The sequence below is a fragment of the Mauremys mutica genome, chromosome 18 (assembly GCF_020497125.1).
Source record: "Mauremys mutica isolate MM-2020 ecotype Southern chromosome 18, ASM2049712v1, whole genome shotgun sequence".
Lineage (NCBI taxonomy): Eukaryota > Metazoa > Chordata > Testudines > Geoemydidae > Mauremys > Mauremys mutica.
The window spans coordinates 28,465,183-28,476,216 of record NC_059089.1 but is presented as its reverse complement, the minus strand read 5'-3'; positions in this window follow the sequence as shown (position 1 = coordinate 28,476,216).

The following is an 11,034-nucleotide window of genomic DNA, read 5'->3' as shown; positions in this document are numbered from 1 at the left end:
TCAGATTCTGATGCCATTAGTGTTGTGATAATTTGGCCTACAAATTTATGTTAGTTGTAAGCTCAACTGTGAAAAGTGAGTGAAAGTTCATGAAGTGTCTCAATAACCTATAATAATAAATGTTGATGGGAAAAGGTGAAAAAGGGAGACAGAAAGATAGACTTAGTGTGAACAAAAAGACCTACTGATACAACTCAAGGACTGTGTCAAGATCATGCCAGGTAAACAAAAAAAGCGTGGAACTGGAAATTAGGCCTAACTGATAGACAAAATAATGAGAAGATGGATTATTCCACCCATCATTCCACTTTTGGGGCCCTCAAAAAGCAACTCTGGGGGAAAAGCTGGTTACTAGAACGTGGGCTGAGTGAAAGATGGGAGAAGGGGAAGGAGGGAGCTTCACCGGCATGGCTGCCACCCCCACTCTTTCCTGGGACCCTGGACCTTCTTCATTGGAATCCTGACAGACGTTCTGACCAGACCGGGTCAGAGCAAGGGAGCCAGATGACATCGTCACCTCCACTGGCTCTACTCGAACACCAGTTGGGATGTGAGACTTTCAAGCAATTTCACTCGATTTTACGACTTTCACCCATCCTCCTAAAGTCTCCTTTTCCTTCCTCACCTCCTTTTACTTTTTCCTGTTCTCTCTTGTTCCCTTCTATCTAAGAAGCGTGTGGCTGAGCTGGCTAAGCCTGTATATTTTGCAACAATGTTGTAAGCTTGCGACCAGAAAGGCAGCTAACTGCAATGCCCTAAACAGCCCAATGCTGGTCCAAGTGTGCCAGGTCTTGGAGTGGCTGATAAGGCCATGTGCTGGGCCTCTGACGTTGCAAGTCAGAGTCAATACCAGAGACAGAAGCTGCATTTTCTATCTTTGCAGTTCTCTGTTTTCCCCTTTTTTGTATGTTTGTCTTGTTTTGTCTTCTAGGAAACAGGGTTAGACTTTAAAATAGCAACAACAGCTTCTGCCCATCTCCACTAACTTTTCCTCTTTTCCCCAAAAAAGACAATTACCATCTTTGACACCATCTAAAAGACTGTCAAACAGGGTTTTTTTCCTTAAAGACTCTATACAGCTAATGGAACAAGGGATGTGGCTAAAATGAAATCCTTACTCAATACTGTACATTTCAAATGCTTTATGTGTTTTTCCTCTTTTTTTCCCTATATTTTTATGAAAAAGGTGTAAAGGATTTTTAATGGTGTTTTTGCCATGGTACTAAGCAGGCCGAGGTCCATGTATACCAAACCCCAGACCTTGTTTAACAGTGTGTAATGTTGGACAGAACTGGGTCATGTTAACACCTTTGGGTCCATGTATGTCATCTTAATTAATACACTAATCACATGGTGTAATTTCTTATTCTCTGAGTAGCTCCATTGAAATGAATGTGGCTACACAGCAAGGTCTATTCAGTGTGAGAACTGGTTGAAGAATACGACCAGATATTTGTAAAGAAATAATTTATTTTAAAATATTGTGAACTCTTAGAAGTTTGGAGGTGGTTTTCAAGACCCAAAAGGAGTGTTCACTGTCCAACACCTATTTGTGCTTTTGAAAAGCTCTTCCTTTATCTATGAGAGTGAGATCTTTATATTTGTTGATAATACAGTATATCATTAAAAAGTCTCTAGAAGAAAACCTGGTGTCATAATTAGACTCTATAGAAGTTAAAAAAATTATGTAACTTGCAGACTAAGATCCTTAAGGGGAGGCTGACTGGAAAGCAGCTTTGAAGAGAAATATCAAAGACGGGACTAGATCTGGTGTTCAGGGGACCAACAAATAATAATTCCAACTTGCAAGTCATCCCTCAGAAGTGTGAAGAAATCAGCTTGATGTGACTTGAATCATCAGACCACATAGAGAGAGAGAGATCCAGAAACCCACAAGGACTAAGATGTCAACTTCAGTCTACACATGGTCCAGAAGACCGCAAGTACTAATGGCAAGGAAAGAAAAAGACATGGGCTATCTTGAAAGTATCTGGACCCAGGAAAAGTATATTTGTAAGTGGTGAGAAAGTTGAGATTTATACAACTTCTTGACAAACCTCTCCAGTGATGCAGCAGTGTCCAAAGGCTGCTGAGAAGACCAAAAGGAGGGGTGCTGCCAGTAGACACACTGAGCTCATTGCAAACTCTTATGAGGACTGTCTCAGTGCTTGACCTAAATGGAGGCCAAACAGGAATTGAGCATGTACACTGGCATTTCTTTAACAGGAGGCAGACAGCTATTTCTCTTTTCATCTCTTTTGTATAGCAGCCAAAGCCCTGTGGCGCCTGGCCACTTTTCCAGTAACCTTTTGATAAAACTGAAAGATTAGGTGCCAAAGTCTGCTGTTGGCTACACCAGCCTCCATAGCCCTATTGGCATCCATGGGCTTGCCTGCCTCAGCACTGCAGTGCCAGTATCTAACTCACTGCTTTGCAAACCGCTTTGAGAATCAAGTATCAGAGGGGTAGCCGTGTTAGTCTGGTTCTGTAGAAGCAGCAAAGAATCCTGTGGCACCTTATAGACTAACAGACGTTTTGCAGCATGAGCTTTCGTGGGTGAATACCCACTTCTTCGGATGCAAGAAGAAGTGCATCTGAAGAAGTGGGCATTCACCCACGAAAGCTCATGCTGCAAAACGTCTGTTAGTCTATAAGGTGCCACAGGATTCTTCGCTTTGAGAATGTGACCATCAAGCCAAAGCCTACTCCAGCTCCCACCACATGCAGGTTTTCATCACTGCAGTAGCACTCTCCTGACACGGTTCCTGGCTCCTGCGCCTGAGGGTTTGGTGCACATGCTGAGCACATTGCCAGGGATGTGGAAGAGGAAGGGCCAAGGTCACATGCTCCAAGGGCGGTTGAGAAACTTGAAAACAGGGCATGAGCCGATGCAAACAAACAAGTTCTGTAGATTCTCCTTTCCCAAATATTCCAAAGCCTGAAAAGAATGGGGCGTGTAAGTGAAAGTAGCCCACAGGCAGCTTTCCTCTGTGCTACCAGCAACTACGCAGCTGAGCACTCAGGGTATCGCTTGGCAGCTTGGCAGGGGTTATGTATGTTGTACAGATAAACTGTTCTTTAATGAGGCATCGCACCCAGAACAGCTGTCCTTTACCCCACAGGCAGCCACTTCCTCTGCTTTCACCTATTTTATTTCCATGGTGGACCTTAATAGTGGGCTGGGAAAGGGCCTTCCATTCCTCCTTGCACCTCAGTCGCAGTGTCGTGTCCCTTGCCTGGCACCTGCCTGTAGGCAGTGAGTACAGTATTGAGCCTTTTCCCCGAAGGCTCCCCGTAGGGTAGAACCATGAGGCTGTATTGCTCACGTCACATGTGCCTTCTCTCAGTAGGGAGTAACTGGAGGGATTATTATCATGTAAAATCTCCTGTGTTATTGTCCTCATCTTCACTCAGCAATGACACAAGCAGGAAGGGACATTGAAGCAGCTTTTGGGAATTTAGAAGCGGCCTCATCAGAGGCATCAGCCCTTTGGGGCAATGGGATAGTGCAGAGAGTTCTAGCAGCCATTCCCAGTGAGCCCAAGCACCCATCTGTCCAGTGCTCCAGGGTAGTGGATGCTGTTTAGGCCAGAACACTGTGTGATTATCAGTGCATGCTAAGACCTGTACTCTCCCTTACAGATCAGAAAAGAGACTTATTTCAGAAAAGGGAACCCCAGTATAGGAATCCAACCCTTGCAGTCCCTTCTAACCCTGTGCTTGTACAAGCCACTATTGGACTAACTCATTGAGCAATTGCAGCTGGATGGGTCTGAAACTCTTGCCTTTCACTTGCTGAGTGTGTGTATTTGATGGAGGAGGGAATCCTATCAATTCCACTCATAAAACTCAGTATTTCACCGCAAAAGTGATTCATTTCCATCCTTTGAGAAAAACAGGGAGTTCTATTGGTCTTGTCCCAGGCAGAAATTCATTCAGAGATTCAACATTTTGTAATGAAAACTGACAGATGTTCTGTCTCTCTCGCAAAGAGAAAAAAAGCCCCTAAGGCGAAAGCAAAAAATACTCCATGGTCCAAAATTCAGAGGCTTTTCCCCAGGAGTGGGAATTTAGATGCATGTGTCTGCTGGTGGCACCTTCTGCTGTGCATCCTTTGTGCAGGGTAGGCGAACAGAACAGCAGGCAGTTCCCCAGGGAGGGAGCATTCCTGGGATCTGGGGGGGCATGAGGTGCAAAGAGAGATACTCCTACTTAACTTCAAAAAGCCATAATGCACTCTTACAAACGGCCCATCTGCTGCTAGCCAGAAATGGGGTGATTTTCTCACTCATCACTCATAGGAGGGGCAAATCCACCTACAATACAAACAATATCATTTACCAACACTGCAAATGAAACTTGTTTCTGGTTCCCTCCTTCTGCGGCAAGCTTTGACGTCGAGTGGCATTCCCAGCATGGAGACAAATTTATTTATTCATTAACTTAATATATTCAATAAACCAACCAGCACACAGACTTATTCTTTACAAGTAATTAGAATGTATTACAAGCATACAAATGTGCCTAAGATTGAGAACTTGGGTTATAATCTAATGAAAATATTGTCGCTGAATTAATTTCCTATGTGGTGCCAGAGCTATGGAATAAAAAGTATATTGAAAGTCTTCAGAGACCCACTGTCAACAGCACAGTACTACCTCTCTATTTTGAGCTGGAGAAGATTAGATTTCAAGAGCCTGTTCTTTCTTAAGCATGGTCCAGTTGTCTTGCAGGAATCTTCTGAAGCTTGAAAGGCCTCTGAAAAGTTTCAGAAGATTAAGAAACAAGCAAAATGGGCAATTTCTGTGATAAATTCCACCAAATTCGGTTAGGTTCAAGGAAATTCAGTTCAAATGCAGATATGCCAGGAACCGGAAGCCCTTGGGCCTGTCTGTGCTGTGGTGCAGAGTATTTATTGTTGTTGATTGCATCGTTGCAGAGATTGAAAATTACAGTGTGGCTGGTGAGGCTCAGATTCAAACACAGATTCTGTTTATCCAAAGTGCACCAGCATAATTAAATGCTGGCACAGGCGAGTCCTAGACTGCTTCTACCTTTCTAATAACCAGAATAATGAGTCTTCATACCTGTTTAGCACTTTTCATCTTCAAAGCACTTAGCAAACACTAACTAATGGTGCATTAATGAGTAAGGGAAAAGTGCAGGGAGAAAATGAAGATGGCAATATTCTCAAGAATAAGACATGTAACTGCAAGAATTCCAGCACATGAAATAATCAGGGTCAGAGTGGGAGTGAACTGAGATCCTGGTTGCTAAATGTTGCAGAATAACAAAAGGAGGGAGGAAATGTAGGGGATCGCCAAGGCAGAGATCCTGCTATTTAAGCACCTAACTCAATGAGAGTTAGGCTCATATCCTCAAGTATATTTAGGTGCCTAAATGTAAATGTGAAGGCTCCTCCTTAATCCAGCCTCAGGAAACTGAGACAGATCAGGTAGATGGAGCATGGCCAGGATGTCAATTCAGGCTCCCTCAATAAATCCAGTGATACAGAAAATCTAGAGGGATGGTGCAGGAAGAGATCTGATTCAGGTGTCTGGATTGCACTGATCGGAAGCTGCATCAGGACGAATCAATGCTCGGTGTGGCCCCTGGAGGCTGCCTTGTTCTGCTACCCATGGCCAAGTGAAGAGTGCTCAGGGCCTTTTCCCTCTTTAGCCTTAGGGATCTCCCTCACCTTTGTGAGGCTTTAAACTGTATATGCTTTGTTGGCTTCATTAAGCAGGATCCCATTGCTGCGTCCTGTAGGAAAGGCTGCAGCCAAAGGGAGCCTTGTTATCTGACTTCTCTGGTCAGGCCTAGAGCACAAGGTTTTAGTCCAATGTCTTGCAGTAAAGAGAAGATTAAGAGAATGTCTGCCGTTCACCTGGGGTCTTTCATGCCCTACCTATCAGCACCTTATCAACAGCAATCTGACAGCCCAGGTGTGAGGGAATATGTCACATACAGTGTATACTGCTGGCTAATCAGATCAGCAATTACTCATCCTGATGTGTGGGATGCCAAGTTACTTGCAACAAGTTAAACAATGAAAGCAAACCTGAGTGAATAGCACTGGTAATGGAATAGCAAAGGAGGCTTTGGAGGATGTGAAAGTGAGCTTGCTGTCTGTAACTGCCATAGGAGTGTAGTTAATAATCGCATAACATGTGTGCATGCACACACACACACACAGAGGCACGTGCACACGCACGCGTGCGTGCACACACACACACACACACACACACACACACACACACACACACACCCCTCGGGGGTGGGATGGGTCTATGGTAATTACAAAATGGGTGTATAAAAGGAAAATGTGTTTCATACACCATGTTCCTCATGATAATTATACAGGCTGCTGTTGTGAAATGCTCTCCTTGGAAAAGCATTAGACAACATGGCCCATATGCTCACATGTGGCAAAGGAGCGTGCAGGGAGAGGAGGTTTGCATGTAAAGGGGGAGGGTAATTTCCCAGACTTGGGGCTGCTGTGTGCAGAGCTACAGGCCTGCCCCCCTGTTCCTGCTCCACCCAGTGTATGGGGCTCAGGAAAGTTCCAGAGGGGCCCCTCCCAACCCCCCAGCCTACAGCACCAGGACTCTGACAGTGCTCCTCTGTTGGGTGGGGATGCGGATGCCCCAGTCTGTTACCTCCTATGCAGGCAGAAGGTCCCTGGCCATGGAGCCACTTCACTGCTGTCTTGAGCTTGGCCAGGAGAGGGGAGGCCTGGGCCCCCTGGGTCTCTCCTGTCACTGTGCTTCTGGCAAGATGGCAGTTGATTTCATGCTCCTCATTAGAGCTTGAGTCCCTGGCAAAGTGGTAGGATGGTGCAATGGGAGTTTTCTGGGCACTCTGATTCCATTTCCATCTTTTGGTGGGACTGAGCGGCTGCGATGTCCTTTCAGTTACTATAGGACACGAGAGCATCTCTTCCACGGGGACAACGGAGTAAACGGGAACAATGAGAGACACACACACGCTCTCACAACAAGTGTTCAATCACTGGAGCGAGATGAGCAAACACTGCATTTGGAATTTGGAACCCCACAGCATGGTGAGCCCCTGGTGGATAGATATAAATATGCTAGTCTCCCTCACAAGGTTGGGATGAGGTTTAATTAATGTCCGTAAAATGTTCTGATTTTCTGTTGGTTTCTCAGAGTGGGTGAGCAAGTGAAGCTGCTTTCCATTTGTGTTCTCTGATCCGTCTAGAAAAATGTTCAAACCCCCTTCGTCCTAGTGCTCTGTCTGGCTAGCTGACAATGGCAGACAGTAGCGCCATCTTGACCTGGTTACTGGCAATACATTTGTTATTATTTATGCCGTACTGCTTAAGTCAAGTTAACTTACATCGCTCAGGGTGTGAAAAAGCCCCCCCACCCCCCGATCCCAAGTGACAAAAGTTTTGTGCTGTCCACACTGGTGCTATGTTGGTGGGAGATGCTCTCCTGCCAACATGGCTTCAGCTTCTCACTGAGCTGGAGTAATTATGCTCACTGGAGACCGCTCTCTGTCGGCCTAGTGCATCTTCACCAGACGTGCTACAGTGGCCCAGCTGCATTGGTGCAGCTGCACTGACATAGCACTGTCGTGTAAACTTGCCTTGTGTAAAACCAGTGAGAGAGGAGAATTGGAGACCCAGGGAATCGCCGCAACAGCTTCTAACAACACCCTTGTCACACTCTGGGATTACGGCTCAGAATATTAGTTGTGGTTGAGATGAGACTTTTCATCTCTCTAGTGAGGCCTATTCTTCATTGTTTAAACCCAGTGGTTCTTCCCTTCATGATAACATCATGCTTCCTTGTTGGCGGTGAGCTAGGTCAGACAGGAGTAGCTGTATCTGAGCAGATTACCTCAATGCTATGACTCCCGCCTGCATGTTATTGTCTTTCTTCTCATGGCTGCTGACCTGTGGCTCTGAAGATGTACAGTGGGCTCCACAGTGTCTTAGGAAACGTCTTACACAGGCCCCGTCACACAGTGCAATGGTGAATCTGACGGTTAGGCCAGATTAAGGTTATAGTGAATGAAACACATGGACCAGGTGCTATTTCCTTATTGACTGGGATATTGGTGTTTGAGGCTCAGCTCCAAGTCCCACTGAAGTCAATGGGAATCTTTCAGTTGACTGCCGAGGAGATGGATCAGGCCGGGGTGTGGATTCATGCGGGCAGGGTTAAGTGAGAGAGAGAAATTGTCTCCATCTGGAGCAAATAGTTCAAAATTAGCTCTGAAAATGTAAAAGAAAAGTTTGGCAATTAAATAATTGTTGTGGCTTTTGTCTGATAAGTATCACGAGCCAAATTCACTAATGGGATTTCAAACAGAAGAAAAATGTACACTGTTTGTCATTGGTCTCATTTCACAATTTACCTGCTGGTACTAGTGATAATTATCGTATTCCCTCATGGATGAGAAACCAGCACATTGTGGGAATAACTGAAAAATTCAATATCAAGGAAGGAAGAATTTTCTGTAAATGTAAAAATGTGATTAATTCTTGCTAGAACAATTGGTTACAGTTGAGTACAAATGAACAAGATGCAGCAATGCTATTTATTTAGCAGCATTTACTGTATGGTTATTTGTTGACAGTAGGGCCTATCCCTATCACTTTACTTTTACTGTATTAAAAATATCGATAAAACAGCAGATGTTCATTAGGCGACACCATTTCCAAGTCTACAGAAAGAGGAACAAATGTGTTTTCATTATAAGAGGTAATAATAATGAAGAGTGACAGCACCTTAGCCCCAGGATCTGCCTCGCAGCAGCGGTTTGGCTGACAAAAAAACAGGAGTTAAGATAAGGCAGCAATTATTAAGACAAATCTTTTGAAGGGCCATTTGAACTCCTCTGTCCAGAAGATAATCTGATTGTCCAAGGTGCTCTGAGGGGGGTCGGCAGCATGGGAAGCAGGACCCAGGTGCAGGCCTTTAGCCCTTTGCACCGGCATTTTTACCTCCAGCCATTTCCCTGCTCTCCTCTCCTTTTGTTTGCTACAGCTGTGTCATATAAATCAGGCTTCATTCTGTCGCACTGACACTAAAGAGCAAACACAACACAAACAATGCAGACTGCCAAGCCCCAAATATATTAATCATCATTTTTTTCCCTTTTGCTAATCTCTTTTACGTATCTTTTTGGGAAGAGTCAGAAACCGCTGAGGGCGACTGTATTTCTCCTTCATAAATATTGGATGCTCACAAAGCATGAATATTTGAGCAGCTAGTTCTGACTTGGGTGAAACCAATTGCTAATGGCAATTCATTTTTCCTCAATGACATTCCACCAATAGCAAGCATTGGAGGAGGAGATGATGCAATTTGGAGCCAAACGGCAAAAGGAAAAAAGGTATTTGACTCGGAGCAATAAAGGTAAATTTGCTGAGTTCTCAGCATAACTCTGGGCCATATCCTGCCCTCCATTAGAGGGAGTTATACAGATGGAGGGAAAGCAGGACAAAGTGTAGCAGCTATATGGGCACTATATGGGTAGAAATATTGGGGAAAAAAGCATTAACTGTTTGTTATTGTACAATGTTATTGTATTAATATTTAGTTACCTCAGAACTAGAGAGTCTGGCAAAGTATTCACAATTTCCAAGCTGAGGTGGGGAAGGCTTCACAGCCCTCAAGTGACATCCCCCTAGTTATAAAAATGAAAGAAAGACACTGAAGCTGTATCTTAAAGTGCATGGAGCATGAAAGAAATGGTGCCTCCGCATCCCAGAGATCAGCAACTGAGAATTAGATGTGCGCAAACCAAACCTCACTCAGATAGATAGATCGATCGATCAATAGATTGATCAATCATGAATCTAATCTATTGTTCTATCTAATCTGATTGTTTTATGGCCATGTGCATATATTTGTCTGTTTTAGGGCTGGTCTACACTTAAAATTCAGATTGACCTAGCTATGTGTCGGGGGTCGGGGGGGGGGGAAGTGGAGTGAAATATTCACACCCCCGCCCCCCCCCTCGAGAGCTGTAGCTAAGCGGACCTAGCCCCTGGTGTAGACTGGCTATTGCCACTTGGGGAAGTGGATTACCAACATCGAAGAACCCCCCCATCTCTCAGGAAGTGTCTCCAGTATCGCGCTACAGCTGCAGCACTGGGTAGCTGTGTTGTTGTAGCACCTATAGTATAGCCATGCCCTTAAGATGTTGGTCTCTGTGAATAAATTATACTCCAAGACAAGTCCATTAGAATCGCTTTGGAGTCACTGTTACTTTCCTGAGAGCGGGTACTGGCAGTGATGTGACCCTACAGCTAGGCACCGCCAATAGAAAGGTTTTTGAGTTCAACAGATGTCCCAGTGGACTTTGAAGACTTCAAAAAAGGCTGGGATCAATCCTCTTCACTTCACCAATTATGATGCTGGGAGCCCCATGGACCTGGCTTGTCCATCCACTTGCTGCACGTGGGCAAAGAGCTCAGAAACTAACAAACCCCGGCTGACAAACCTTTCTGCCTGGCGTAGAGCTGGACTTCCAGTCGTGGGAGCTCTGCTGTGAGTCATTCATTTCAAATCCCAAATGCAGATTTAGTTACGCTGAGGGGAGCTTGCAAAGTACCATGTATGGAAAGAGTCATTTCTGAGTTCTCAGGTACAGCAGCGCGGCTCTCAGCCCCTTTTGCTGCGAGTCCCTGAAGTTACACCGTGTGCTGCTGTAGCCACTCTAGTAACCCCAATGGCCCATTCAGTTTTACATACAGGTGTGTGCAGCCATGAGCTGCCTGAGCGCTCCAGCAGCCTGGGAGGTGTGTGCTACCTGCACAGACCTGGCAGAATTGGCAGCAGAGAGGAATTGTGTCCCGGCATTGAGAAGACTGGTACTTTGGTTCCAACATGAGCACTGCACTGCAGGGACTGACAGCAGCATGCTGTGCCTGCCAAGGGGGTGTGGAGCGAGTGCTGTTAAGTTGGCTCATTATATACAGTTGCAGATGCTAAATAAATTCTATCCAGTGCAGCTCAAGGAGCAGACCCTACCTAGGAGGCTGGCCAAAGCGTGCCG